Raw genomic sequence first — 16,107 nt, forward strand, 5'->3', positions numbered from 1 at the left:
TCCTGAGGGTGCAGGGAGATGAGGCTGCATGGTCCTGATCCTGAGGGTACGGGGGGTATGAGGCTGCATGGTCCTGATCCTGAGGATGCAGGGAAATGAGGCTGCATGGTCCTCCTCCTGAGGGTGCAGGGGGATGAGGCTGCATGGTCCTCATCCGGAGGGTGCAAGGGGTATAAGGCTGCATGGTCCTCATCCTGAGGGTGCAGGGAGATGAGGCTGCATGGTCCTGATCCTGAGGGTGCGGGGGGTATGAGGCTGCATGGTCCTGATCCTGAGGGTGCAGGGAGATGAGGCTGCATGGTCCTGATCCTGAGGGTGCGGGGGGTATGAGGCTGCATGGTCCTGATCCTGAGGGTGCAGGGAGATGAGGCTGCATGGTCCTGATCCTGAGGGTGCAGGGGTATGAGGCTGCATGGTCCTGATCCTGAGGGTGCAGGGAGATGAGGCTGCATGGTCCTCATCCTGAGGGTGCAGGGAAATTAGGCTGCATGGTCCTGATCCTGAGGGTGCGGGGGGTATGAGGCTGCATGGTCCTCATCCTGAGGGTGCAGGGGTATGAGGCTGCATGGTCCTCATCCTGAGGGTGCAGAGGTATGAGGCTGCATGGTCCCGATCCTGAGGGTGCAAGGGGTATAAGACTGCAAGGTCCTCATCCTGAGGGTGCAGGGAAATGAGGCTGCATGGTCCTGATCCTGAGGGTGCAGGGGTATGAGGCTGCATGGTCCTGATCCTGAGGGTGCAGGGGTATGAGGCTGCATGGTCCTCATCCTGAGGGTGCGGGGGGTATGAGACTGCATGGTGCTGATCCTGAGAGTGCAGGGAGATGAGGCTGCATGGTCCTGATCCTGAGGGTGCGGGGGTATGAGGCTGCATGGTCCTGATCCTGAGGGTGCAGGGGTATGAGGCTGCATGGTCCTCATCCTGAGGGTGCAGGAGTATGAGGCTGCATGGTCCTGATCCTGAGGGTGCAGGGGTATGAGGCTGCATGGTCCTCATCCTGAGGGTGCGGGGGGTATGAGACTGCATGGTGCTGATCCTGAGAGTGCAGGGAGATGAGGCTGCATGGTCCTGATCCTGAGGGTGCGGGGGTATGGGGCTGCATGGTCCTCATCCTGAGGGTGCGGGGGGTATGAGGCTGCATGGTCCTGATCCTGAGGGTGCAGGGAGATGAGGCTGCATGGTCCTGATCCTGAGGGTGCGGGGGTATGGGGCTGCATGGTCCTCATCCTGAGGGTGCGGGGGGTATGAGGCTGCATGGTCCTGATCCTGAGGGTGTGGGGGGTATGAGGCTGCATGGTCCTCATCCTGAGGGTGCAGGGGGTATGAGGCTGCATGGTCCTGATCCTGAGGGTGGGGGGGGTATGAGGCTGCATGGTCCTCATCCTGAGGGTGCAGGGGTATGAGGCTGCATGGTCCTCATCCTGAGGGTGCAGAGGTATGAGGCTGCATGGTCCCGATCCTGAGGGTGCAAGAAGTATAAGACTGCAAGGTCCTCATCCTGAGGGTGCAGGGAAATGAGGCTGCATGGTCCTGATCCTGAGGGTGCAAGGGGTATGAGGCTGCATGGTCCTCATCCTGAGGGTGCAGGGAGATGAGGCTGCATGGTCCTGATCCTGAGGGTACGGGGGGTATGAGGCTGCATGGTCCTGATCCTGAGGATGCAGGGAAATGAGGCTGCATGGTCCTCCTCCTGAGGGTGCAGGGGGATGAGGCTGCATGGTCCTCATCCGGAGGGTGCAAGGGGTATAAGGCTGCATGGTCCTCATCCTGAGGGTGCAGGGAGATGAGGCTGCATGGTCCTGATCCTGAGGGTGCGGGGGGTATGAGGCTGCATGGTCCTGATCCTGAGGGTGCAGGGAGATGAGGCTGCATGGTCCTCATCCTGAGGGTGCAGGGAAATTAGGCTGCATGGTCCTGATCCTGAGGGTGCGGGGGGTATGAGGCTGCATGGTCCTCATCCTGAGGGTGCAGGGGTATGAGGCTGCATGGTCCTCATCCTGAGGGTGCAGAGGTATGAGGCTGCATGGTCCCGATCCTGAGGGTGCAAGGGGTATAAGACTGCAAGGTCCTCATCCTGAGGGTGCAGGGAAATGAGGCTGCATGGTCCTGATCCTGAGGGTGCAGGGGTATGAGGCTGCATGGTCCTGATCCTGAGGGTGCAGGGGTATGAGGCTGCATGGTCCTCATCCTGAGGGTGCGGGGGGTATGAGACTGCATGGTGCTGATCCTGAGAGTGCAGGGAGATGAGGCTGCATGGTCCTGATCCTGAGGGTGCGGGGGTATGAGGCTGCATGGTCCTGATCCTGAGGGTGCAGGGGTATGAGGCTGCATGGTCCTCATCCTGAGGGTGCAGGAGTATGAGGCTGCATGGTCCTGATCCTGAGGGTGCAGGGGTATGAGGCTGCATGGTCCTCATCCTGAGGGTGCGGGGGGTATGAGACTGCATGGTGCTGATCCTGAGAGTGCAGGGAGATGAGGCTGCATGGTCCTGATCCTGAGGGTGCGGGGGTATGGGGCTGCATGGTCCTCATCCTGAGGGTGCGGGGGGTATGAGGCTGCATGGTCCTGATCCTGAGGGTGTGGGGGGTATGAGGCTGCATGGTCCTCATCCTGAGGGTGCAGGGGGTATGAGGCTGCATGGTCCTGATCCTGAGGGTGTGGGGGGTATGAGGCTGCATGGTCCTCATCCTGAGGGTGCAGGGGTATGAGGCTGCATGGTCCTCATCCTGAGGGTGCAGAGGTATGAGGCTGCATGGTCCCGATCCTGAGGGTGCAAGAAGTATAAGACTGCAAGGTCCTCATCCTGAGGGTGCAGGGAAATGAGGCTGCATGGTCCTGATCCTGAGGGTGCAAGGGGTATGAGGCTGCATGGTCCTCATCCTGAGGGTGCAGGGAGATGAGGCTGCATGGTCCTGATCCTGAGGGTACGGGGGGTATGAGGCTGCATGGTCCTGATCCTGAGGATGCAGGGAAATGAGGCTGCATGGTCCTCCTCCTGAGGGTGCAGGGGGATGAGGCTGCATGGTCCTCATCCGGAGGGTGCAAGGGGTATAAGGCTGCATGGTCCTCATCCTGAGGGTGCAGGGAGATGAGGCTGCATGGTCCTGATCCTGAGGGTGCGGGGGGTATGAGGCTGCATGGTCCTGATCCTGAGGGTGCAGGGAGATGAGGCTGCATGGTCCTCATCCTGAGGGTGCAGGGAAATTAGGCTGCATGGTCCTGATCCTGAGGGTGCGGGGGGGTATGAGGCTGCATGGTCCTCATCCTGAGGGTGCAGGGGTATGAGGCTGCATGGTCCTCATCCTGAGGGTGCAGAGGTATGAGGCTGCATGGTCCCGATCCTGAGGGTGCAAGGGGTATAAGACTGCAAGGTCCTCATCCTGAGGGTGCAGGGAAATGAGGCTGCATGGTCCTGATCCTGAGGGTGCAGGGGTATGAGGCTGCATGGTCCTGATCCTGAGGGTGCAGGGGTATGAGGCTGCATGGTCCTCATCCTGAGGGTGCGGGGGGTATGAGACTGCATGGTGCTGATCCTGAGAGTGCAGGGAGATGAGGCTGCATGGTCCTGATCCTGAGGGTGCGGGGGTATGAGGCTGCATGGTCCTGATCCTGAGGGTGCAGGGGTATGAGGCTGCATGGTCCTCATCCTGAGGGTGCAGGAGTATGAGGCTGCATGGTCCTGATCCTGAGGGTGCAGGGGTATGAGGCTGCATGGTCCTCATCCTGAGGGTGCGGGGGGTATGAGACTGCATGGTGCTGATCCTGAGAGTGCAGGGAGATGAGGCTGCATGGTCCTGATCCTGAGGGTGCGGGGGTATGGGGCTGCATGGTCCTCATCCTGAGGGTGCGGGGGGTATGAGGCTGCATGGTCCTGATCCTGAGGGTGCAGGGAGATGAGGCTGCATGGTCCTGATCCTGAGGGTGCGGGGGTATGGGGCTGCATGGTCCTCATCCTGAGGGTGCGGGGGGTATGAGGCTGCATGGTCCTGATCCTGAGGGTGTGGGGGGTATGAGGCTGCATGGTCCTCATCCTGAGGGTGCAGGGGGTATGAGGCTGCATGGTCCTGATCCTGAGGGTGTGGGGGGTATGAGGCTGCATGGTCCTCATCCTGAGGGTGCAGGGGTATGAGGCTGCATGGTCCTCATCCTGAGGGTGCAGAGGTATGAGGCTGCATGGTCCCGATCCTGAGGGTGCAAGGGGTATAAGACTGCAAGGTCCTCATCCTGAGGGTGCAGGGAAATGAGGCTGCATGGTCCTGATCCTGAGGGTGCAAGGGGTATGAGGCTGCATGGTCCTCATCCTGAGGGTGCAGGGAGATGAGGCTGCATGGTCCTGATCCTGAGGGTACGGGGGGTATGAGGCTGCATGGTCCTGATCCTGAGGATGCAGGGAAATGAGGCTGCATGGTCCTCCTCCTGAGGGTGCAGGGGGATGAGGCTGCATGGTCCTCATCCGGAGGGTGCAAGGGGTATAAGGCTGCATGGTCCTCATCCTGAGGGTGCAGGGAGATGAGGCTGCATGGTCCTGATCCTGAGGGTGCGGGGGGTATGAGGCTGCATGGTCCTGATCCTGAGGGTGCAGGGAGATGAGGCTGCATGGTCCTCATCCTGAGGGTGCAGGGAAATTAGGCTGCATGGTCCTGATCCTGAGGGTGCGGGGGGTATGAGGCTGCATGGTCCTCATCCTGAGGGTGCAGGGGTATGAGGCTGCATGGTCCTCATCCTGAGGGTGCAGAGGTATGAGGCTGCATGGTCCCGATCTTGAGGGTGCAAGGGGTATAAGACTGCAAGGTCCTCATCCTGAGGGTGCAGGGAAATGAGGCTGCATGGTCCTGATCCTGAGGGTGCAAGGGGTATGAGGCTGCATGGTCCTCATCCTGAGGGTGCAGGGAGATGAGGCTGCATGGTCCTGATCCTGAGGGTACGGGGGGTATGAGGCTGCATGGTCCTCATCCTGAGGGTGCAGGGAGATGAGGCTGCATGGTCCTGATCCTGAGGGTGCAGGGAGATGAGGCTGCATGGTCCTCATCCTGAGGGTGCAGGGAAATTAGGCTGCATGGTCCTGATCCTGAGGGTGCGGGGGGTATGAGGCTGCATGGTCCTCATCCTGAGGGTGCAGGGAGATGAGGCTGCATGGTCCTCATCCTGAGGGTGCAGAGGTATGAGGCTGCATGGTCCCGATCCTGAGGGTGCAAGGGGTATGAGGCTGCATGGTCCTCATCCTGAGGGTGCAGGGAGATGAGGCTGCATGGTCCTGATCCTGAGGGTATGGGGGGTATGAGGCTGCATGGTCCTGATCCTGAGGATGCAGGGAAATGAGGCTGCATGGTCCTCCTCCTGAGGGTGCAGGGGGATGAGGCTGCATGGTCCTCATCCGGAGGGTGCAAGGGGTATAAGGCTGCATGGTCCTCATCCTGAGGGTGCAGGGAGATGAGGCTGCATGGTCCTGATCCTGAGGGTGCGGGGGGTATGAGGCTGCATGGTCCTGATCCTGAGGGTGCAGGGAGATGAGGCTGCATGGTCCTCATCCTGAGGGTGCAGGGAAATTAGGCTGCATGGTCCTGATCCTGAGGGTGCGGGGGGTATGAGGCTGCATGGTCCTCATCCTGAGGGTGCAGGGAGATGAGGCTACATGGTCCTCATCCTGAGGGTGCGGGGGTATGAGGCTGCATGGTCCTCATCTTGAGGGTGCAGGGAGATGAGGCTGCATGATCTTCATCCTGAGGGTGCAGGGAAATGAGGCTGCATGGTCCTGATCCTGAGGGTGCGGAGGGTATGAGGCTGCATGGTCCTCATCCTGAGGTTGCAGGGAGATGAGGCTGCATGGTCCTGATCCTGAGGTTGCGGAGGGTATGAGACTGCATGGTCCTGATCCTGAGGGTGCAGAGAAATGAGGCTGCATGGTCCTGATCCTGAGGGTGCAGGGGGTATGAGGCTGCATGGTCCTCATCCTGAGGGTGCGGGGGGTATGAGGCTGCATGGTCCTGATCCTGAGGGTGCGGGGGGTATGAGGCTGCATGGTCCTGATCCTGAGGGTACGGGGGGTATGAGACTGCATGGTCCTGATCCCGAGAGTGCAGGGAGATGAGGCTGCATGGTCCTGATCCTGAGGGTGCGGGGGTATGATGCTGCATGGTCCTGATCCTGAGGGTATGGGGGGTATGAGGCTGCATGGTCCTGATCCTGAGGGTGCGGGGGGGGGGGATATGATGCTGCATGGTACTGATCCTGAGGGTGCGGGGGGTATGAGGCTGCATGGTCCTGATCCTGAGAGTGTGGGGGGTATGAGGCTGCATGGTCCTGATCCTGAGGGTGCAAGGGGTATGAGGCTGCATGGTCCTGATCCTGAGGGTACGGGGGGTATGAGACTGCATGGTCCTGATCCTGAGAGTGCAGGGAGATGAGGCTGCATGGTCCTGATCCTGAGGGTGCGGGGGTATGATGCTGCATGGTCCTGATCCTGAGGGTACGGGGGGTATGAGGCTGCATGGTCCTGATCCTGAGGGTGCAGGGAGATGAGGCTGCATGGTCCTGATCCTGAGGGTGCGGGGGGGGGGGTATGATGCTGCATGGTACTGATCCTGAGGGTGCGGGGGGTATGAGGCTTCATGGTCCTGATCCTGAGGGTGCAAGGGGTATGAGGCTGCATGGTCCTGATCCTGAGGGTACGGGGGGTATGAGACTGCATGGTCCTGATCCTGAGAGTGCAGGGAGATGAGGCTGCATGGTCCTGATCCTGAGGGTGCGGGGGTATGATGCTGCATGGTCCTGATCCTGAGGGTACGGGGGGTATGAGGCTGCATGGTCCTGATCCTGAGGGTGCAGGTAGATGAGGTTGCATGGTCCTGATCCTGAGGGTGCGGGGGGGGGGGTATGATGCTGCATGGTACTGATCCTGAGGGTGCGGGGGGGGGGTATGATGCGGCATGGTACTGATCCTGAGGGTGCAGGGAGATGAGGCTGCATGGTCCTGATCCTGAGGGTGCAGGGAGATGAGGCTGCATGGTCCTGATCCTGAGGGTGCAGGGAGATGAGGCTGCATGGTCCTGATCCTGAGGGTGCAGGGAGATGAGGCTGCAAGGTCCTGATCCTGAGGGTAAAAACAGAGAGGAGACACCGAGCTCTCTGAGTGCAGTATGTAGATCACAAGTTGTGAAAAAATGATGACAGGCAAGTGAAATACCAGTTGGCCTCTCACCTGAACAGTCACATCCCCCTGAGTAGCTTTAAGATGGAGATCCAGGTGAGAGTGGCAGCAGATCTAGCGATACACCGGATGACCAGAGGAGAAATGTGTGAAGAACACAAACCAGAGGGCCGTGGTGGAGCGAGGATCTGCGCTCACTGGTGGTGAAATGGTACAAAAGCCAGAATATCCAATTTATTGCCGAAGATAAAACAGCACCAGTGAGTGCAGATAAAACAGCCAGGGCCGCCATCAGGAATTTTGGGGCCCCATACAGCCTAGGTGTCTGCCCCCCCCCCCCCGTGCATTTTAAAACGACCTTATTTTGCGTCATACCGATTCTGTATTACATTTCCCTTTATTTAGCAGCATTACGAGGCTTAATCAGATTCTATTTGCAGGTAAAATCTGCTACGTGTGACAGCACCTATAGAGAGCCAACACCATTTATAAGAGCTTTGCACGCCGCGGGAAATTTAGCCCCACCCACTGTTATGTTGACTCCGCCCACTCATTAATTTTCCATTTGCCCGCACACTGTATAATCCTCCTACATTCACCCGTAAATTATATGTCCCCCCTCCGTCTCTCCCCCAGCTTCATATACACCCTTCATCTGCCCCTAGATTCATGTCCCCTCCATCTCTGCCCCCAGATTCATGTCCCCTCCATCTCTGCCCCCAGATTCATGTCCCTCCATCTCTGCCCCCAGTGTCATGCCGTCCTCTCCATCTCTGCCCCCAGATTCATGTCCCACATCTCTGCCCCCAGATTCATGTCCCCTCCATCTCTGCCCCCAGATTCATGTCCCCTCCATCTCTGCCCCCAGATTCATGTCCCTCCATCTCTGCCCCCAGATTCATGTCCCCTCCATCTCTGCCCCCAGATTCATGTCCCACATCTCTGCCCCCAGATTCATGTCCCCTCCATCTCTGCCCCCAGATTCATGTCCCTCCATCTCTGCCCCCAGATTCATGTCCCCTCCATCTCTGCCCCCAGATTCGTGTCCCTCCATCTCTGCCCCCAGTGTCATGCCGTCCTCTCCTTCATCTGCCCCCAGTTTTACGCTCCACATAATAAACATTACACTTACCTTCTCCTTCGTTCCCCCGCTGCTCTCTCGGCGCCTCTCTCTCTTACTGGCGCACAGTTGTAGACGCGATGTGACGTCACCACATCGCGTCTACACTGCCGGGTAGCCGGCGGCAGCGGCGAAGTGAGGAGCTGACGCAGGTCAGCTCCCCGCTTCAGCGGCTGAAGCGAGCTGACCTGTCAGCTCCTCGCTTCGCCGCTGACACATATGCGGCTGAAGCGAGGAGCTGACCTGTGTCAGCTCCTCGCTTCGCCGCTGCCGCCTCTCTCGCTGACACATATGCGGCTGAGCCAGCCGCATATGTGTCAGCGAGAGAGGCGGGCAGCGGCGAAGCGAAGAGCTGACCTGTGTCAGCTCCTTGCTTCAGCCGCGTATGTGTTCAACTCAGACCTGCGTCTGGACGCAGATCTGAGTTGAAACAAACAGGACATACAATGACTGCTGCCGGCGCCAGGGGGCCCGGGCCCCCCCCCATTTTTAAATTTGGCCGGGCCCCTGACGCCAGTAGCAGTAGTACTGGCCTATCGACGGCCCTGGATATATAATGTGAAATTGATGGATACATGATATGTGATGGCTGTATACGTGATGTCTGTATATGTGATGTGTGACATGTTATGTGATGTGTGATATATGATGTGTCGTGGATGGATATATGATATGTGATGGCTGTATGTGTGTGATGGCTGTATATGTGATGTGTGATGGATGGATATATGATATGTGATGTCTGTGTATGTGATGTGTGATATATGTTATGTGATGTGTGTTATATGTGATGTGTGATGGATGGATACATGATATGTGATGTCTGTATATGTGATGTTTGATATATGTTATGTGATGTGTGATACATGATATGTGATGTCTGTATATGTGATGTTTGATATATGTTATGTGATGTGTGATATATGATATGTGATGTCTGTATATGTGATGTGTGTTATATGTGATGTGTGATGGATGGATACATGATATGTGATGTCTGTATATGTGATGTGTGATATATGTTATGTGATGTGTGATATATGATATGTGATGTCTGTATATGTGATGTGTGTTATATGTGATGTGTGATGGATGGATACATGATATGTGATGTCTGTATATGTGATGTGTGTTATATGTGATGTGTGATGGATGGATACATGATATGTGATGTCTGTATATGTGATGTTTGATATATGTTATGTGATGTGTGATGTGATGGCTGGATATTACTGGATGACCCATCACACATATCGGTGATAATCCTCCATCATCCATGTCCAGGCTCTGTCACTTCTTGGTCGGTTCTATCCAGCTCCAGGATGGGTCCCCAGTATGACATGTAGCCGGCTCCATCTGCTGGTCACTGCCGGGTACTGCAGTAATGGCTGGCCATGTGATGTGCTACTTACTATTACACCTCCCCATTACAGTCACAGGACAATGGCTGATTGTGGGGCCGGATTCGTTTATTGTTAGTGATTGGACATATCACGGTAGCGGGCGATGGAAATCTGCTTAAGGAAGTGGTGGAACTCGTAGTAGTTCAGCTCGCCATCTTTATCCAGGTCCATGGAGCGCAGAGTCCTCTCCAAGAGGTCCAGGTCCTCAATGTCCTAATAAAAGGGACAGAACCGCAGATGTTATACGTTATACCCATACCGGGGCACTCATCTATATCCACCTCAGTTTAAGGGGGGATTCTTGGATTCTTCTGACCATCCTGTGATTAGGATCCCCATTGCCCCCATTTCTGTTTGCACCGGAACAGCGCCCCATCCACGTGGGTGGTTGTACCTGATACTGCAGCTCAGACCTATTTACTGGAGCTCCCTGCACTGTGCTGCCATTAGGGGTCCCAATATACCATTAATATTTACACCAGGGGAAGCTTTGGGTGTGACTAGAGTGTTCTGTGCACATGTACTCCCATCATGCACTGCGCTGTCATGTGGCCTCACCTCAGGGTCGCAGAACTTGTTGAACTTTAGATATTCCCTGAATTCCATGAGGTTCATAGTCTCGGGGTTGCCTTCTTTCGAGGCGATCCATAAGAAGTTGTCTTTTATTTGATCCAAGATTGACGACATCCACTGACCCCTCTTTATCTGCAGAAAGGGAAACCCAAACAAGATACATTTCTGAGAGGAGTCCTCAGTAGTTCATACCTTTCTAATGGCTAACTTAAAAAATTTTTTGATGACATATCAAGCTTTCGGGACTACTATAGAGGTCTCTTCATCAGGATGGTATAACACAGTGCCTGGAGTCAGGCATATATATATATATATATATATATATATATATATATATATATATACATACAGAGGAGTGGGGTGTTAGATGCAAAATAGATGGAAAGCAGAACAAGTAAATAAACAGTTTAAAAAAACCTATATATCAGTCACAGGAAAGTTCTCTGGGTTTGTGGCTTCTTTGATCAGTGACTGCTGTCTAGTGGTTATAAAACGTCATAAAACCCTGGGCCTGGTTGAATCCCCTTTTGAAGAGTGTTGAAGGTCGTCATGAGTTTAATCTCTGATATGCAGCGATCCTTTCTGTTTCTCAAATTTCCTCTTAGTACCAGAATCTTCATATCCTGGGTCATATTATGATTTTCATTGCAGAAGTGTTTTGACACCGGGAGGTCCGGTCCATGTATTATAGATATATATAGTCCTAGGAGTCCTGACAGTGTCATACACTATGTATTATAGATATATATAGTCCTAGGAGCCCTGACAGTGTCATACGCTATGTATTATAGATATATATAGTCCTAGGAGTCCTGACAGTGTCATACACTATGTATTATAGATATATAGTCCTAGGAGCCCTGACAGTGTCATACACTATGTATTATAGATATATATAGTCCTAGGAGTCCTGACAGTGTCATACACTATGTATTATAGATATATATAGTCCTAGGAGCCCTGACAGTGTCATACACTATGTATTATAGATATATAGTCCTAGGAGCCCTGACAGTGTCATACATTATGTATTATAAATATATATAGTCCTAGGAGCCCTGACAGTGTCATACACTATGTATTATAGATATATATAGTCCAAGGAGCACTGACAGTGTCATACACTATGTATTATAGATATATATAGTCCTAGGAGCCCTGACAGTGTCATACACTATGTATTATAGATAGATATAGTCCTAGGAGCCCTGACAGTGTCATACACTATGTATTATAGATATATATAGTCCAAGGAGCCCTGACAGTGTCATACACTATGTATTATAGATATATATATATATATATATATATAGTCCTAGGAGTCCTGGCAGTGTCATACACTATGTATTATAGATATATATAGTCCTAGGAGCCCTGACAGTGTCATACACTATGTATTATAGATATATATATAGTCCTAGGAGTCCTGACAGTGTCATACACTATGTATTGTAGATATATATAGTCCTAGGAGCCCTGACAGTGTCATACACTATGTAATATATATATATATATATATATATATATATATATATATATATAGTCCTAGGAGCCCTGACAGTGTCATACACTATGTATTATAGCTATATATAGTCCTAGGAGTCCTGACAGTGTCATACACTATGTATTATGGATATATATAGTCCTAGGAGCCCTGACAGTGTCATACACTATGTATTATAGATATATATAGTCCTAGGAGCCCTGACAGTGTCATACACTATGTATTATAGATATATATAGTCCTAGGAGTCCTGACAGTGTCATACACTATGTATTATAGATATATATAGTCCTAGGAGCCCTGACAGTGTCATACACTATGTATTATAGATATATATAGTCCTAGGAGCCCTGACAGTGTCATACACTATGTATTATAGCTATATATAGTCCTAGGAGTCCTGACAGTGTCATACACTATGTATTATGGATATATATAGTCCTAGGAGCCCTGACAGTGTCATACACTATGTATTATAGATATATATAGTCCTAGGAGCCCTGACAGTGTCATACACTATGTATTATAGATATATATAGTCCTAGGAGTCCTGACAGTGTCATACACTATGTATTATAGATATATATAGTCCTAGGAGCCCTGACAGTGTCATACACTATGTATTATAGATATATATAGTCCTAGGAGCCCTGACAGTGTCATACACTATGTATTATAGATATATATAGTCCTAGGAGTCCTGACAGTGTCATACACTATGTATTATAGATATATATAGTCCTAGGAGTCCTGACAGTGTCATACACTATGTATTATAGATATATATAGTCCTAGGAGTCCTGACAGTGTCATACACTATGTATTATAGATATATATAGTTCTAGGAGTCCTGACAGTGTCATACACTATGTATTATAGATATATATAGTCCTAGGAGTCCTGACAGTGTCATACACTATGCATTATGGATATATATAGTCCTAGGAGCCCTGACAGTGTCATACACTATGCATTATAGATATATATAGTCCATGGAGTCTCATCTTCCTCTTCGTTGGTGACTGCTATATGGGGGGGGTTGGAGGTGGGGTGGGGCAGGGCGGTTGGTTTGGGGTATAACAGTCCGTGGAGTCTCATCTTCCTCTTCGTTGGTGACTGCTATATGGGGAGGTGGGGGTGGGGGTGGGTGGGGCGGGTGTTTTGGGATAAATATAACAGTCCATGGAGTCTCATCTTCCTCTTGTTTGGTGACAGCTGGACACGTATTGGGCAGCGATCTCCACAGTGGCCTCTTCTTCTCCCAGTAGGATGTAGAGTTTCCTCTTCTCGTCTGCAGATATGAAGTCTGGGATGTGGGCAGAGAGTCTTTGGTAGTAGACGGCCCTCACAGCTGAGTATTTGGTGCAGTGTAGCAGGAAGTGGGTCTGGTCTTCTAGGACCCCCTGGTCACAGTGCTGGCACAGTCTCTTCTCCCGTGGCTTGTACGTCTGCCTGTATCGCCCCGTCTCTATCTCTAGGTTGTGGGCGCTCAGTCTGTACCGGCTCAGGGTCTGTCTGTGCTTGGGGTGGCGTATTCTCTCCAGGTAGGTGGCCATGGTGTAGTCCCTTTGTAGGGATTGGTACACGGTGAGTTTCTTGGAGTTATTTATTTCGTTTTTCCATTCTTCAATGTGCCGCTCTCTGTTTGCCTCTGTGGTCGCCTTTATTTCGGCCTTGGTTATCATCTGTTGGTGTTTTTGGTTTGGTGGTTGGCTGTTGTTTGGTTGGTGAGTGTCTGGTTTGCTCAGGTGGCTTAGCCAGGCTTGGTGGTGGTAGGAGTCAGGCTTGCTCCCCTGGATGTGTGCCTGGAAAGCTAGCGCCCTCTTCTGTATGGTGAGCCATAGGGGGAGTCTGCCTAGCTCTGCCCTGCAGGCTATGTTGGTGGTGTTGCGATGGACATGTAGCAGGTATTTGCAGAACTCCAGGTGGAAGTTCTCTGTTGGGCTGGAATCCCACCTTGACTGGTCTGGGTAGGTGGCTGGGCCCCAAACCTCACTGCCATAGAGAAGGATCGGGGTGATGACTGCGTCAAATATCTTCAGCCAGACCCTCACCGGTGGTTTGAGGTGGTACAGTTGTCTTCTGATGGTGTAGAAGGTTCTGCAGGCTTTTGCTTTCAGGGTTTCTATTGCTGCTTTGAAGCTTCCTGATTGGCTGAGCTCCAGCCCCAGGTAGGTGTAGCTGTTGGTTTTCTCCAGTGTGGAGCCGTTCAGTGTGAATTGTGAGGTGGTGGAGGCTTTATTGTGGCCCTTCTTCTGAAATACCATGATTTTGGTCTTCTTCTGGTTGATGGGTAGGGCCCATGTGGTGCTGAATTTTTCCAGCACTGACAGGCTTTCTTGGAGGTCTTTCTCGGTGGGGGCCAGGAGTAGGAGGTCATCGGCGTATAGCAGGAACTTCACCTCTCGATTGTTCAGGGTGAGGCCTGGGGTTGGTGAGGCCTCCAGGGCTGTAGCCAGTTCATTGATATAGATGTTGAAGAGCGTTGGGCTCAGGCTACAGCCTTGTCTGACCCCTCGGGCCTGTTGGAAGTATGCTGTCCTTTTCCCATTCACCTTCACACTGCACTGGTTTCCGGTGTAGGAGCTCTTGATGACGTCGTACGTTCTTCCTCCTATTCCACTCTCTAGGAGTTTTAGAAGTAGGCGTGGGTGCCATACTGAATCAAACGCCTTCTTAAAGTCCACGAAGCAGGCGAATATCTTGCCTCTTCTGGTGTTGTGGACGTGTGTCTTGATGAGGCTGTGCAGGGTGTAGATATGGTCTGTGGTGCGGTGGTTTGGCATGAACCCTGCTTGGCTCTTGCTGAGGACCCCGTGTTGTGTGAGGAAGGTGAGGATTCTGTTATTGATGATGCTGTTGAACAGTTTCCCCAGCGTGCTGCTGACGCAGATCCCTCTGTAGTTGTTGGGGTCATATTGGTCCCCATTCTTGTAGATGGGGGTTATGAGCCCTTTGTTCCAGTCTTCGGGGAAGTGTCCAGCATTGAGCACGAGGGTGAATAGCTTTGCCAGTGCCGCGTGTATTGCTGGAGGGCTGTATTTGATCATCTCTGGTAGGATGCCATCAGGGCCACTGGCCTTTTTGCCTTTCAGCACGGCAATTCTTTCCTGTATATCTTTTATGGTGATTGGTGAGTCCAGAGGGTTCTGGAAGTCTTTGATGACTTTCTCCATGTCCCTCAGTTTGGTGATTATCTGTTGCTGTTCTGGAGTTAGTTCTTCTTCTGGGATGTTTTTGTAGAGACCTCTGAAGTAGTTGAGCCAGATATTGCCATTTTGGATGTGGAGAGAGTTTTTCTTGGGCTTTGTGCCCATGTGGTGCCAGGTCTCCCAGAATGAGCTGTCCTGGAGGGAGTCCTCTAGTTGCTCTATTTTGTGGGAGAGGTATCTCTGTTTCTTCTCTCTGAGGGTGCCCTTGTATTGCTTGCATAGATTGTTGTAGGCTTCCCTCACCTCCTTGTTGTTGGGGTCCCTGTGTTTTTGGTTGGAGGCTGTTCTTAGGGTATGGCGTAGTGCTTTGCAGTCGCTGTTGAACCATTTGTGGGACTGTTTGTTGGTTTGTCTTATGGGTTTGGTTCGTTTCAGGCCTGCTAGTTCTGCTGTGGTCTGTAGGATGTACTTGAGATCCTTCACAGCTCTGGTGACTCCCTGTTGGTCTGGCTGATAGTTGTTTGTATGGAAGTTTGTGAGCAGTGTCTTGATTTCGGGTCGGTTGGTTGCGTTGGTATATTCTATGGCCTGGTGGTTGGCCCATTTGAAATGTCTTGGTAGGTTGTAGAGGCCGGACTGTTGGGGCTCATGTATGGGTGTTTTGTTCCTGGTTCTCATGTATAGTAGGATCTGGTTGTGGTCTGATAGATGGGAGTCAGGTGCGATTGTGAAGTCTTCAATGTCTGACAGGTCTGCGTCTGTAATGGCATAGTCCACCACGCTGTTGCCCACTTGAGAGTTTAGTGTGAAGCGTCCTCTGGGATCGCCTGTGGTACGTCCGTTTATTATGTACAGTCCTAGGCTTCGGCACATGTTCAGCAGTTGTCTCCCACTCTTGTTGACAATTCTGTCTTGGCTGTTTCTTCTTGTCTGTGTGGGTTCTGGGTGGTGGATCTCACTACCGTGCGTATGTGGGTTGTCGTCCGGGGGCAGGTAGTCTATCTCTGTGCCTGTCCTTGCATTCAGGTCTCCGCATATTAGTACTCTGCCTTTGGGTTGGAAGTGGACGGCTTCCCTTTGTAGGACCTCGTAAGTGTCGGGGTGGTGGTAGGGGGACCCTGGTGGGGGCATATATACTGCACAGAGATAGATGTCCTGCTGGCCGCTGAGGATGGAGCTGCTTATTTTTATCCATATGTGATTAGTTC

At 52.4% G+C, this 16,107-nt stretch overlaps 2 pseudogenes; one reads left to right on the plus strand and one right to left on the minus strand.

Moving 5' to 3' along the window:
- Nucleotides 1–8,483: 8,483 nt before the first annotated feature.
- LOC142188813 (small nucleolar RNA SNORA17) lies at nucleotides 8,484–8,598 on the minus strand (annotated as a pseudogene).
- Nucleotides 8,540–8,655, plus strand: LOC142188814 (small nucleolar RNA SNORA17; annotated as a pseudogene).
- Nucleotides 8,656–16,107: the final 7,452 nt, after the last annotated feature.

The sequence above is a fragment of the Leptodactylus fuscus genome, unplaced genomic scaffold (assembly GCF_031893055.1).
Source record: "Leptodactylus fuscus isolate aLepFus1 unplaced genomic scaffold, aLepFus1.hap2 HAP2_SCAFFOLD_80, whole genome shotgun sequence".
NCBI lineage: Eukaryota > Metazoa > Chordata > Amphibia > Anura > Leptodactylidae > Leptodactylus > Leptodactylus fuscus.